This window comes from Ailuropoda melanoleuca, chromosome 17 (genome assembly GCF_002007445.2).
Source record: "Ailuropoda melanoleuca isolate Jingjing chromosome 17, ASM200744v2, whole genome shotgun sequence".
In the NCBI taxonomy this organism is placed as follows: domain Eukaryota; kingdom Metazoa; phylum Chordata; class Mammalia; order Carnivora; family Ursidae; genus Ailuropoda; species Ailuropoda melanoleuca.
In genome coordinates this window covers 36,020,242-36,035,740 of record NC_048234.1, presented here as the reverse complement: position 1 = coordinate 36,035,740, position 15,499 = coordinate 36,020,242, and the positions used below count along the sequence as shown (strand labels likewise).

Here is a 15,499-nt window from a genome sequence, read left to right as displayed (position 1 = left end):
TGTAATTTATCAGAGGGTTCTCGGAGCTGCATCTGGGGAGTTTCTGGACAATGGATCGGGCATTGTGTTGGTTCTAGCTGGGTTTGCCTCTTCCTTCTCTCCTCTTTCCCATCATGGGATGGAAAATCCATCTCCAAACCTAGCTCTGGATCCTTCTTTGTCTTCTCTGCACTTGAATTGGTTGAGCTTTGAATTCCTGTGCTGCTGGGTGGATTGTGCCCGAGGGTGCCTGTGGGTAGTTGAACTCTGCTCAGGTAATCATGATGAAAGGAGATAATCAGAGGGCTCAATTTTGAGAGACAGAATGCCTCTTCATTGAAGAGTCAAGTTGGGAGAAAGAAAATTTGGGGTCTAATTCCAAGTGTTGTCTCCAAACTGAAGCTGGAAGAGAGATGGCAACTCTGTTTGGCATCAAAATTAGGTTGCTTTATGGAAATCTCCCAACCTACTGGGGTAGTTGGAAGTTCCTCATGGGTCTTGCCTGAACATTCCCCCACTTGGGGAGGAATATTCATCATTGGCTATAATGTCTGTATCCATTTGTCCCTTGGTCTTGGTAGATATTCTTAGGACGTGGCAACCTGGTGAGACCAGAAAGCCGTATGCTTGTGATTGTGTTTTTCTAGATACACCATACCTTTCCTTCCTGATCTTTCTGCCAGCACAGACCATATCCGGGGAGCAAGCCTAGGTTCACAGAGCATTTCCCTTTCTTTTTAATCTGGAAAAAATCTCATTTTACCCTGTGATAGATTAAAGATAGACATAAATTCTTCGCTACTCCTCCCATTGAGAAGGAAAAGCTAATTGCTATCCTGTTGAATCTGGCTGGCCTTAAGGACTTGCTTGTAACAGGATGTAGCAAAAGTGACATTTGCATGAAGGCAACTTCTGCCTGGGCCCTTTGGGAACGTTAATCCTGGAGGAAGCAAGCTACCAATTAAGGAGTCTGGCTTCTGTGAGATGGTCATGCTGTGAGGAAGCCCAGGCCAGCCACATGGAGTAGCTGTGTGGAAGAAAGAGAAAGAGGAGAGGAGGAGAGGGAGAGAGGGGTAGAGAGGGGAGGTGGCACACACAGGGAGAGAGGTAGAAAGGGACTTCACCAGCCCCATCTTTCTAGCCAGCCCAGGCACCAGGCATGTGAGCGAAGAAATTTTCAGATGCTTCCAGCCATGGCCACCATCTGACTGCCACAGCGTCAGGGACCCTGGCAAGACCCATCCATCTGAGCTGCTCAATACACAGAACCATGAGAAATAATATTAAAATCATTGTTTTAAGATCCTGGTTTTAGAACGGTGTGTTATGTAGCAACAGATAACTGGAACACTCCTATTCTGTTCAGGTCAGTGGGTCTAAAGACTTGAAAACAGAATCCAGGAGGTCTTGTCAACTGTTAATTTCCACTCTGTCACATATATCCTCTGAGTTTAGGGATTGTAGGGACTGCTATCTCCTAATGGGGGGGGAGGGGAGAGAGGTGGGGAAAGAAGTCTGGGTAAGGGGAGGAAAATTAGGGATTAAAAAATTCCCTAAATAGCTCCAGACTTTCACTAATACCCGCTTTTATCTTGACTTCTGTTAGGATATAATTCTGTTGTTGTGATCTCGGCTATTTTTTTGAATTTTGTTTGGCTTCATGAAGTTGGGAGGTAAAAACAGTATTTCATTATGACTTAATATTTTGAGTCATTTAATCAATGAAAGTTATTCTGTGAGGCCCAAGGAAGAATTTGCAGACGAAGAGGCTAAGCTTGAGAACAGTGATAAAAGTAGCGTTGAACACTACTACGTGACCGCGCTGCGGACCAGGCATCATTCCAGCAGTTTCCAGAGCAGGGTGGAGATGTCCTTGAGGGTGGGAGGAGCCCGTGAGGGCTGGGATGGAGGGCAGCAGATTCTCTGGCTCGGGCAGGGGAAGAGATCCGTAACAGGATTTGGGTAGGTAGAGGGGAGGGCTTTGTTCGTGCAGGGGAATAACATGCGTGAATGCATGGTGGTAGAGTATTTTGCAGAGTGTTCGAGGAATAAAACGAACTGGAGGAAAACATGGAAAATAAGCTAAAATCCAGCTGCTTGAGCAGCAGATATGTATGACTTAAGTTGCTGGATTCACCTGTTCTCTTTGGCGAAGGATGTCCTTACTGACATTGGCGAATATCTACTGACCATCACATAGATACCCGTTGCCATTCTGTTCATAGTCTAGTGCCCAAGGAAGAAACTTTTGGTAGGTGCAGCTTATAACTTGGAGGAGCAGCGTTCACGGGTTGAAAGATGCCTTCTGATCTGGGAGAGTTTTCACCAGGATCTTTCCTTGGCTTGCAGGAATAAAGCTATGTCCTCTTCCTTTCTGGATCTTGACAGTCAGTTGTTCCCTGTGGAGGCTTTCTTTCCTCCCAGCAGGCCTAGAGTAGAATCTTTGGGGTACTGGTCATCCTCACTTCCACAAAGCATATGTATATATACTCTTCAGTGGAGCCCTGGACCCAGAGTAAGGCTTCCAGACTCATCTTCCAAGACCCTTCTGTTGATCATGAAAAATTCCCTGGCTCTGGTGGCCTCTGATTTTCATCCTCCTCCTCTTCCAACTTGTAGATATGTAGATGGTGAAGAAAGCTTAGGAGGCTCCTCTTAGAGCTAGGAGGTGGCAGGAGGAGGGAAGTAGAGAGAAGCAGGGAAAGTTACTGTTCAGTGACTGGAGGCAGAAGAAACCGAGAAGGACTGTGTTCTGTGCTCGAGGAAGGCTAATGCTGTGTGCAGTTCCTAAGCTATGCTTTCCATCTGGTTTTCTGCTTCCTAACCCTGGATGCCTTGCAGAAGCATTACAGCCAGCTTCTCAATGTGTGTGCGTGTACGTGTGTGTGTGTGTGGCGGGTGGGGGTGTGGAATGGAATGTGGTAGAATTGCAGCAAAAGATAAGAAATCGGACATGTAAAATGAAACATAAGTTACTGTCTGATTTCATCTGTGACTGAGCAAAATTGGCAGAATTTTCATCAGGACTGTAAGAGCCAATCTTGCAGCCCTGTCCCACTTTCAAGAACCTTGCCAAGCTAAACGCCTCCATCAGCTCTTTGTCCCACCCTCATTGCAGGCGTTGGCTTGGAGGGGTGATGGACACTTTCCACATCCTCTCTCCTTTTCCCAGAGCTGCCCCTTCCTCATCTCCTCCCACTTTCAGCCGCACCCCCCACCCCGAATTTGTGTTTGGATGCAAACGAATTGTCATGAACGCTAGCTAAGGCAGAGTGGCCCTCTGAGAGAAGGCAGCATGGAAACCCAGAAATGCTGGTGCTCAGGTCTGGGATGGACGCTCGTCATCATTTGGGCCAGCCCACCTTTGCACACTTGGGTACCCAGAGGCCCAGAAAGGTTGCATATTGGCCCAGGGCCATTGGTTGGTAGAGGCAGGGAAGGCCTGTACCAGACTTCAAAAATCACAAGCGTCTTCATTATACCCAGCCTCTTGCTTCTTTCTTTCTGGGGCAAAAGGAGATGGGACTTCTGGAACATGCTAATAACTGGGATTCTGGTTTGTGAGTCTTAAGGATACTTGTAACCATTGGCCTGTGGAAGGATAGTCTGTATGTTACCCTCAGAGAGTAAACCAGAGATTAAACCTTAGTGATTAAAAGCGATTAGAAAGAAATACATGACACTGATAACCAATGTAATGGTTGTTATTTGTTTAAAAAAAAAACTGGAAAATGCAAATAGGCACAAAGAAAAACTAAAAATAACTCCTCTTCCACAGATAATCACCATCAACATTTAGCCTTTCGGTCTCTATTCTTTGTGTCTGTTTATTTAAATGTGTGTATAAATATGCACACATATGTAAAAATAGGAATTTTATTAAAATCATTCCCTCCCCCATTTTTATGTTGTGTCTTAAATATCTTCACATGCCTTCTTAAGAGTGAATCCCCGAAGCGGGGTTCTCACTTCTCTGCTCCATTTTGAGCAAGTGTTTGAGCACATTCTTATGCATTGAGAACGGTGCCGTCAGGGTCTGTGTTGTGCACTGCTAAACAACGGACCAAAATATTCTTTGAGTATGAAGTGCTGGTAGATTGCATCTGATTTTTTTCCCCTCCTTCAGAAAGCCCCTGTCTGCTGCAGAGAGTAGGGGGAAAAAAGGCAGAAGAGAGTTAAAGATGAAAGCTGGTTTGTAATAGATGACAATGGTTGTTAAAATTCACATCAAGCATTCTCTGTATTTTTAGTTTCATAAAAAGCAAGGCACCCCTGACTTGGGTTGCTGTGTAGTCAGAAGAGATGTAAATATAACCAAGATGTTTTTGCTCCTTTGTGACTAATCACTTGAAGAAAGGGGGAGTGTGATAGTCGGGGAACCCAGCCTACGCCTTCCAGTCTCTAAATATTTGTGATAAATGGTTCTGGAGTGTGTGTGTGTGTGTGTGTGTGTACACACACACATGCACACATGCACTGGAATCCCCACAGCACACAGAGGGTTGTTTCAGGGGCTATGTGGGCTACAGACTAGCTAATGGCCTGACTACTGATAGGAGAATCTTCGAGAATGATGCTATTGAAGTGAGGCATCAGGCTTTCACAAAGTAGAAATTATAGACCCATGCTGGGTTGCTCTTTTGCCAGAATAAGAAGTAGAATTTCAGAGGGAAAAAATGCAGCTTGGAAGAATTAGGAATGGAGGTGGGTGGAAATCCTACATTTCTGGAAGGTCATCCACCCAAATAAGGCTGGTGCTGGGGTTGTTGGAAGGGGCGAATGGCATCATCTCTGTGCAGTGCTTAGCAGGAGCCCTCCCTTATAGTTGGCACGCAGTAATTTGTAGCTGTTGTGCCTGTTAAGATTGCAACCTTGCCATCCTACTTCTCATGCTGAATTATAATTTCCTGTGCGTGGCCATGTCCAGACATGTATGCCAACATAGAAGACCTTCTGGGACTAACCTGTTGTCCTGTGGGATCTCCTCTTTCGATGCCTGGCCTTCTTAACTTTATCAGAATGTTCCTTGGGTGGGGCACCTGAGTGGCTCAGTTGGTTAAGCATCTGCCTTCAGCTCAGGTCATGATCCTGGGGTCCTGGGATCCAGCCCCACATTGGGCTGTTTGCTCTGCAGGAAGCATCTGCATCTCCTTTTGCCCCTCCCCCTGCTCGTCATTCCTCACCTGTGCATGTGTGCACAAGCGCTCTCTCAAGTAAATAAAATCTTAAAAAAAAAATTTCTTGGGCAAGCATGACCAAATAGGACAGTGACATGCTTTGGGCCATTGCAGGGCGCTCCTTCAAAACCACATTACCTCTGTAGTTCTGTACGCATGAGTGTTCAAGCCACCCTTCTGCCTTGGCCTTCTTAGTTTCTCCTTCCTTCCTCTTTCCTGAAGAAGAGGATTTCTTGCTGCAAATAAGGCTACTAACCTACATCTTAATAGGGAAGAACTAGGAAGTGGGACGTAAAGTCTTGTGGGTTTGGCATTGGGGAGGGATTTTTGGGGGTAAGGGTTTTCACAGCACCTGGAAGGTTCAAAAAAATTTAGGGAGGCTGAAGGTGTTCAGAGACATGTTGTGGGTTCGCCCTTGAGTGCTCTGAAATGTTCCTTGAAAACTAATAATGAAGAATTGAGTTGCTCTTATGTACTTTTGCTATTGACCTGTTCCTTGCTGAATGTGTCTGAGCCGTGGAAACTGAGCTGTGTGGGCTCCCGTAGATGGATTGGGGCTACACGCGAACAATCTTCTCTTGAATGAATCTGCTTCCCTGCTTAGTTTTTCTTATTGGCCTAGGTTGAAGGCGTTCTTTCCCCTCCTCCCCGAACAAGCTTAGCTAATTGTGCAAGCGGTTTTGAATTTCTCCATAACCGTTTAACAATTCTTGTTTGGCTGCTTTACCTCACCATCTTCGATGGCCCAAGAGCTGCTCTCTCAGATTATGCTCAGAAACTGGGGGATCCTTCTTCCCAAGGCTCTTGACAGATGGGACTATGAAGGAGTTCTATGTTTAATGGGACCCAGGTTGTTTGTTTGTTTGTTTTTAGCTGTTCAGCTCAGTGTAGACATCTGTATGNACTGTTCAGCTCAGCGTAGACATCTGTATGCAGTTTCAGGAGAAATTCTATCATATTAAGTTCTTGGGTGCATTAAGAATTTCATAAAGAGAAATGATCTCTTTGTTCTCCCTGTATATGAATGGAAACTCCTAATTGACTATTGCCGTACTTTTCTTGGAGCTCTGTATGTTCAGTTTTTAAAAATATGATCAGCAGGTGATTTCAGTTAGATCATGGGCTCCAAACTCACTGAATTGTTGTAATAGAGTTGCCCAGGTAAATTGGTGAGGATTGTAAAGTGGGTGGCATTACTATTGTTTCAGGTGAGTATTTTAAAAATACTCGGTGGGGGTGGGGATGGGAGGAGCAAATCTTGCATATTATGCTAATTAAGCCAAGTGTTGGACCAGCCCTTGTATGATAGGTATAGGAATTTTCACAAACCTTCTTTTTCTCGGCCTTATGGGCACATGGTAGAATTTCACTTCCTTATCCTCTTTAAAGTCAGGCAAGATTTTTAACTTGCGTTGGCTAATGAGCTGAAGTGACATATGTTTAAATGGTAGTGTGGGATTTACCACCTTCCCTTCCCACTGCTGTGGTGAGAGCTGGAACTGCTGTCAAGAGGAAGCCTCCATCATTCTGAATCCCTAAGCTCAGAGGAGAAAGGCTCTCCCCTGCCAATTGGCTTTGGCTATGTATTATAGGTGAGAAATAAACCTAAGTGCTGTTACCCACTGACATGTTGGAGTTCTTTGTTACTGCAGCTTAACTAATCCTATCCTGACTGATACATCTTGACTCCCAACTCATGATTGTAAATTTCAGTTTCAGCACTGATTTGTGGATTTTGGATTTGTTAACATTCCAGAAGTATTTCAACCCCTCAGGGTCTCCGTTTTCTCCTTTCTGAAATGAGGGGTTTGAAGCAGATTCTTCCCATAGTATCTTCCAATGCCAACATTCTGTGATTCTGCCCTTAATATGAAAGTTAGTGCTGTTCCTTAACTGTTAATAATTCTAGTCTTCTCTTTTTGGATTCTGAGAGGCTAGAGTTCAAGCTTGAAGTTTGCCATTTTCTTGCTATGTGACTTTGGGCAGGTTGCTCAACCATTCTAAGCTTTATATTCCTCTCCTAGAAAATGGAAAGGCAACTAGCTACTTGAGTTCATGTGGATTAAATCAGATGAATAGTTGAGGTAATTTAAAATAGAACATGGTCCAAAGTGCCAGGAACTAAGGAGGCTTTAAGCAAATGCCTGCCAATTCCAATCTGAGAAGAAGAGGTGATATTAGCATCTCCTATTCCCTGATAGAGCTCAGGGAGACTGCAGGGCCCAGAGGGCTTGGACTATCTATTTCACGGTGCTTGCTAGAGAAATAAATGTTGCAGGTCATAGGCTAGAATAAGGGAAAAAGGCAGATATTAAATGAAGATGTATTTAAATTTTGGAAGTATTGATTAATGTAGACAATTTGCTTATGAAAGTAGTGTGCTTAGAATCTTGTCTCAGCTACCAGAATGAGGGATCACTTAAATGTATTTTTCCCCTTTGACTACTAAATGATGGAAGAAAGTATCTTTGTGTCCACTTTTATTTTGGATAATTGCAACATTTTCTTGAGTTTTCTTTGTCTCCTGAGTTGCCATATATATGTGTATATACATGTATGTATTTTTTTTTTTTTTGAGTGAGAATCTGGGGGTAGGGTAGATAGGGGGCGGAGGGAGCGGGAATCTTAAGCAGACTCCACTCCCAGCACAGAGCCTGACATGGGGCTTGATCTCACAATCCTGAGATCATGACCTGAGCCAAAATCAAGAGTTGGATGCTTAACCAACTGAGCCACCCAGGCACCCTAAGAGTTGCAGTTGTTATGTTCATATCCTCTGAGGTGTTTTGTTGGCTTCTTCCTTTTTCTTCCTTATTTATTTTAGGTTTACAGAAAAACCAAACAGAAGTTCAGTTCCCATCTACTGCCTTCCTGCCAACCCCCACTCTCCCACATTATTTACATCTTGGGTTAGTGTGGTGCATTTGTTACAAGTGATGAATGAATATTAATACATTATTATTAACTGAAGTTCGTAGTTTATATTAGGGTTTTACTTTATGTTGTATAGTCTTGACAAATGTGTCCTATATCCACCATTAAAGTATCATACAGAATAGTTTCACTGCCCCCAAAATCCTTTGTACTTCACCTGTCCATCTCCCTCCCACCCCCACAACCTCAGCAACCACTGATCTTTTATTTTTTTAAAACTATCTCTGTAGTATTGCCTTTTCCAGAATGCCATATTATGTAACCTTTTCACACTAGCTTCTTTCACTTAGCAATATGCATTTAAATATTCTTCATTTCTTTTCACGGCTTGATAGCTAATTTCCTTTTATCCCTGAATAATAACCCATGTATGAATGTTCAACTTTGTTTATCCATTCACCTATTAAAGAACACCTTGATTACTCCCAGTTTTGGCAATTATGAATAAAACTGCTGTAAACATTTGTTTGCAAGTTCCCATGTGGACATAAGTTTTTGACTCATTTAGGTAAATAGGAGCACAGTTGCTGGATTGAGCCTGTGTTTAGTTTTGCAAGACACTGTCAAACTCTTCCAAAGTGGCTGTACCATTTTACTTTCCACCAGCAGTGAATGCGAATTCCTGTTGCTTCATATCCTTGTCAGCATTTGGTGTTTTCAGTGTTCTGGATTTTAGCCACTCAATAGGTATGTGGTGGGTATCTCATTGTTTCAATTTGCAATTCTCTAATGACCTATGATGTGGAACTTTTTTTCATGTGCTTACTTGCCATCTATATATCTTCTTTGGTGAAGTGTCTGTTAAAATCGCCCACTTTTAAATTGGGTTGTTTGTATCTTATTGTCACATCTTAAGAGTTCTTTGAGTCTACTGTCAAATGTGTGTTTTGCAAATACTTTCTCCAAGTCTGTGGCTTGTCTCTTAATTCTCTTAATGGTTTCTTTGCAGAGCAGAGATTTTAAATTCTAATAAACTTCAACTTACCAATTTTTTCCTCATGGTTTGCTGTCGTATCCAAAGAGTCATCGCCAAACCCAGGTCACCCAGGTTTTGTCCTATGATATCTTCTAGAAGTATTACAGTTTTGTGGTTTACGTTTAGGTCTATGATCTATTTTGAGTTAATTTTTGTGAAGGGTATAACGTCTGTGTCTAGATGATGATGATGATGATTTGGCACATGGTTATCTAGTTGTTCCAGCACCATTTGTTGAAAAAAAAAATTTTTTTTCTCCATTGATGTGCCTTTGCTTTTTGTCAAAAGTCAGTTGTATGTAACTATATTTGTGTGGGTCTATTTTGAGGCTCTTTATTTTGTTCTGTTGCTCTATTTGTATATTTTTTGCCAGTACCACACTGTCTTAATCACTGTTACTTTATAGTAAGTCCGAATGTTGAGTAGTGTCAGTCTTCGGATTTTGTTCTTCATCAACATGGTGTTGGCTATTCTGGATATTTTTCCTTTCCATATGAACATTAGAATCAGATTGTTTATATAAATTAACTTACTGAGATTTTGATTGGCTTGCATTGAACCTATAGTTAAAGTTGGGAAGCGCTGACATCTTAACAATATTGAGTCTTCCTATTCATGAACATGGGACATCTCTCCATTTATTTAGTCTTTATTTCATTCATCACAATTTAATAATTTTTTCACATAGATTTTGTACATACTTGTTATTTGTACCTAAGGGTTTCATTTTGCTAATGTAAATGGTGTTATTAATTTGAACTCCCAGTTATTCTTGCTGATAATATGGGGAAACTATTCACTTTTGTATATTAGCTTTGTATCCTGCAACCCTGCAATAATCACTTATTCGTTGCAGGAAATTTGTTGTTGATTCTTTTGGGTTTTGTACATAAACAATCGTGTAATCTTCAAATAAAGAAAATTTTATTTCTTCCTTCCCAATCTGTATGCCTCCCTGCCCCTTAATGCATTTGCTAGAACTTCCAGTATGATATTGAATAGAAATGGTGAGAGGGAGTATCCTTGCCTTTTTTTGATCTTAGGAGAAAAGCATCTAGTTTCTCTCCATTAACTGTGATAAATGTAAGGTTTTATAGATGGTACCACGTTGATGTTATCCAGTTATTTCTTAACTATTTGAAATTTTGGGTATAATAGAATTAAGCAGACCTGGGTTTAAATATTGACTATGCTATTTTCTAGCTGTGTTGATCTTGGATAAGTTAATTAGGCTCTCTGAGCCTCGGTTTCTGTACCATGAAGGGTGGGGGGAAGACTTCATTGACATTGAAGAAAGGATTGGACTTGAAAGACTAAAATTATTCTGAAGTGACTGCCTTCAGGAATTGGGTCTGTCAAGGACACTAAACCCCAAAATGGGAAGAAGAAAAAAATGGGGGAAGGAAAAATCTTTTGAGCACAGAGAAGTGGCAGAAATGTCTAAGAGCTAAAACATCAAATATGATTTATCAAGCATTGGGATGGATCTGTGTGTCAGTCAGAAGATAAATGACCCTATGACTGAGTGTAGACACACAGCCTGTCCTTTAGAATGAAAGCTGTGGAACACAGGGGAGGTAACAGAGGCAAAAAACAAACAAAAAACCCCCCAAGCCCCAAAAAAAAGCAAAGAGGAGGAAACCTTACCAAGTCCAGGGCACCCTGCCTGCTTATTTGACTATGGCACTCCTTCAGGAGACACATTCAGAAACCAGACAATAAAGTGGCCAACCTGTTCTAGCTGCTGCTTCTTTTCATGGATGTACTATTTTTTTTTTCTTCCTTAGGGCTTCTTAAAATTTCCCCAGTCTTGATACTATTAAGCCTCTAGCTGTGAGGATGGCAGTATATTTCTATTTTTTTTTGTTTTTGTTTTTTGTTTTTTTCAGAAGGTGTGGGGACCACCAGGGCCTTGAGATCAGCAATTGGGTTTTGACTCTCTACCAATGAGCCTCATTGGGCTAGGTGGGCCACTTGTGTTTTGCCTTTTATTTTTGCAGCCAGATACTCAGTTTCAGGAAACTATTGATTCTCTGCCTGCCTCACTGCCATGAGTGTCTGGCTTTAGTGGTTTTGTTATTTTTTAGTTTTCAGGTCACTGCTACAGTTCCAACCATGCCCTCCTCTCCCCCAACTTATGATTATTTCTTGTGCACAAAAATGCCTTTAATCAATCTAGCCCGTATTTTCATTTATCTCAGCCATAATATACAATTACTATATAGCAGCTGTATATTCAGAATTAGGTACTTCAGCTTCCTAAAACCTTGGTTTTACCTTTAATATATCTGAAAATATTTGAATAATACAAATCAACTTTTTTTTATTGAAGTATAGTTGACACACAAGAGTACAGTTTCAAGTGTACACCGTAGAGATTCAACAAGTTTATACATTATGCTCAGCTCACCACAAGTATGGCTACCATGTGTCACTGTACAACATTACTTTAAAATACCATTGACCGTATTCCCCATGCTGTACTTTTCATTACCGTGACTTATAGGTTTTCAGCTATGAAATGAGTTTCTTCCATTCCCCTTCACCCATTTGCCTATCCTTCCATCCATCCCTCTCCTCTGAGAACCATCAGTTTCTCTGTATTTGATTTATAGGTCTGTTTCTGCTTTTTGTGTTTTAGATTCCACATATAAGTGAAATCATGACACTTTTCTGATTTATTTCACCTTATTTCACTTAGCATAATACCCTCTAGCTCTATCCATGTTGTTGCAGATGGCAAGATCTCATTTTTTTATGGTGTGTGTGTGTGTGATGTCAAAAACACACAATAGATGAGTATTCATTCATCTGTTGATAGACACTTGGATTTCTTCCATATTTTGGCTACTGTAAATGATGCTGCAATAAACAGAGGGGTGCATGCATCCTTTTGAATTAGTGTTTTCATTTTCTTTGGGTAAATACCCAGTGGTAGAATTACTGGGTCATGTAGTATTTTTATTTTTAATTTTTTGAGGACCTTCCACAGTAGTGGTACCAATTTACATTCTCACCAACAGTGCACCAGAGTTCCAGTTTCTCCACATCCTCACCAACACTTGTTATTTATTTTTGATTCTAGCCATTCTGAAGGGTGTGGGGTGATATCTCATTGTGGTTTTGGTTTGCATTTTCCTGATAATGAGTTATGTCAAGCATCTTTTCACGTATCTGTTGGCAACACGGTCTGTTGTAAGTTTTTGAAAAAATGTTTATTCAGGTCCTCTGTTCATTTTTTTAAAAAAAGATTTTATTTATTTGGTGGAGAGAGAGAGAGAATGAACAAGCAGCAGGGAGGGGCAGAGGGAGAGGAAGAAGCAGACTCCCCACTGAGCAGGGAGCCTAACATGGGGCTCAGTCCCAGGACCCAGGATCATGACCTGAGCTGAAGGCAGACACTTAACCAACTGAGCCACCCAGGAGCCCTTCCTCTACTCATTTTTAAAATGATTATTTGGTGTTGAGTTGCCATTCTTCATATAGCTTGGATATTAACCCCTTATTAGATATATCATGTACAAATAAATATCTTCTCCTGCTTGGTTTGTTGCCTTTTGTTGATGGTTTCCCTCATTGTGTAAAAGCTTTTTATTTTGGTGTAGCCCCAATAGTTCATTTTTGTTTTTGTTTCCCTTGCCTTAAGAGACCTATCTAGAAAAATGTTGCTTTGGCCAGTATCAGAGAGATTACTGTCTATGTTTTCTTCTGGGAGTTTTGTGGTTTCAGGTCTCATATTTAGGTCTTCAATCCATTTTGAGTTTATTTTGTGTATGGTATAAGAACATGGCCCTGTTTCATTCTTTTGCATGTAGCTGTCCAGTTTTCCCAGCACCACTTTCCCTACCAAATCAAAACAACTTTTAATAGTCTCAACTATGAGGGGTCCCTCTGTTCTTGTCTTTCTTTACATTTCTCCCTGTTTAAACAGCTTTAATTTTACTTCTTTCCTCATTGTCTTGGGATAATGCCATTTTCTGAGTGAATGTCCCAGCCAAACATCAAATACCAGTTACTGTCTGCAATGAGAAGGAACAATTAACAAAGTAATACTTGCTATTAAAATCCAATTATAGGGGCGCCTGGGTAGCGCAGTCGTTAAGCGTCTGCCTTCGGCTCAGGGCGTGATCCCGGCGTTGTGGGATCGAGCCCCGCATCAGGCTCCTCCGCTGAGAGCCTGCTTCTTCCTCTCCCACTCCCCCTGCTGTGTTCCGTCTCTCGCTGGCTATCTCTCTGTCAAATAAATAAAATCTTTAAAAAAAAAATAAAATCCAATTATAAAAGTGAATCTCTTTCTGAAGAAATGCTCTGTTTTGGTTAAATCTGTGGTGACTACCATACCAAAATGTACACATTTATGCATATATGCTTTAGCAGAGATATAAACAGAGCAAGGTTCCATCAAGCCACAATATCTTTTTTAAGATTTTATTTAGAGGAAGAGCACGAGTGAATGGGAGAGAAACAGAGGGAAAGGGACAAGCAGACTCTGTGCTGAGTGCAGAGCCCAATGTGGGACTCCATTGCACGTCCCCAAGATCATGACCTGAGCTGAAACCAAGAGTCAGACACCCGACTGACTGAGCCACCCAGGTGCCCCAGGCCACAATATTTCTTTAATTAATTAATGCTTGTCCTTGATAATAAAAGCAAAACTATTTAGTTCACTAGTTTCTCATTACTGTTCTGTTTATATGCCAATGAAAATCCATGGATTGAGGACCTTAATTCACAAAAGAAATTCAACTTCTAGGGAGAAGATCTACTCCTGGCAGCAAACCAAGCATTCAGTTTGCTGTTCAGGGCCTTATAATTGTCTAGAAGCCCCTTTGGAGTTTCTAGGTATCAAGCTGGGAATTGGATTCGTCCTTCCCTGTTATAGAACCAGCAGAGACTGACAATTCTGTTCTTCCCCAAATGGGTGTCTGTGCAGGCTGCCCCTGTCAGGAGCAGCTCACGTGAACGTAGGACGCTGAGCAACAGGGCTCTTTGAACAAAAGTCTCTGAGCCTTACTTACCAGAAAACAAGGTCTGGTAATCCCACTTCTGTTTGTCATAGAGGATTCCTGGGGGGGTATATTGCCCGCCCCAGAATGAACTATTCCCAGTGTCTTGGGTCTGTTTCTGATTTTTTTTTTTAAAGATTTTTCCTTATTCATGAGAGATGGGGGAGGGGGAGACAGAGGCAGAGGAAGAANTCACTCAGGTGCCCTGTGTTTCTGATTCTTGTAGTTGTCTACTCTGCTCATCCCAGGGATCCTCCCTAATGTGTCTGGTCTGTGTTGGACCTTTCTTCCCCGCCGAAGGGTCCTAGGACCTCAGTGGCCGCACAGCCTTAGGGAGCAGCTCAAGCTGTGTCCACTGAGGACTACTTCTGGCTGTGAGGATGCTCCCAGGCACCTTCGAGGAAAACTCCAGGAACACTCAGGAAGCCTCCAGTTTGCCTCAGGTCAGGGCTGTAAACTTAAAATTTTCCCGGGGTCAGGGAACTATGGGAAATGGAAGATATGGAAGACTTCAAGATTCACTCTGAGCAGAAAGGGGAGCAGATACTGCGCTTCAGCAGACCTTCATGGTCCAGCTTCCAGACCATCCAGCTTTTCAAGGGCGAACAGCATCCAGATTTTCTGAGCAGGCTCCTAATTTAAAGATACAAAACCAATTTGTTGGTCAAATAGAACCTGGTAGATGGACTCAGCTCCTTGGTTCATTAGTTGATAATCTCCATGCTTGGGTTTCCCTGTTGGGCCTACTGATTCATCTTCTTTCTTGAGTGAAAATTTTGGGTGCAATGAGCAGAAAACCCAATTCATACTGGTTGAAACAACAAGGAATTGTGTTGGCAGTCCTGGAAGTTTGCACGTAAAGTGAGCATCATGTTTGGTAATGTGGAAACACCCACACAATCTTCCTGTGAATATTTTTGCTCTGCCCTGTGTTGGATTCATTCTCGGGCTGGTTTTAACATGGCTGCAGCAGTTCCAGGCCTCACAACTTTGTATAACAACTCCAGAGGGGCAGAAAAAGTCTCTTTTCAAGATTTCTCAGGAGAGCGAACAAGAGCCATTCAGGAAACCCAGTTGCTCCTCATGTCCCATTGACCTAAACCGGGTCATATGTCCTTTCATGGACCAATGAGACAAGAAGGGTGGGATTCCCCTTACACCAGCCAACCTGGAGGTGGGGGTGAGTTATGGCTCCCTGAGGCTCATGGGGTTTGCATGTAGTTGTGTGAGTGTGTGTTATGTGTGTGTATGCATGTGTGCCTACCTGAACAAAATCTGGATTCTATTAGGAAAGACAAAGGGGTATATGGATGCTGGGTAATTAACCAAAGAAATCTGTAATAGGTTTATATTTTCTGCCCCTTTCTGCCAGTGTCTAAATTCTAATAATGGGCACTGGATGCTGTCCCAAATTCTTTTTTTTTTTT

General features: G+C 42.0%; 1 protein-coding gene across 4 annotated transcripts in view; it reads left to right on the top strand.

Moving 5' to 3' along the window:
* FRMD3 (FERM domain containing 3) overlaps window positions 1-15,499 on the top strand; it is a 309,467-nt gene that overhangs the window by 139,974 nt on the left and 153,994 nt on the right. The window lies entirely within an intron of this gene.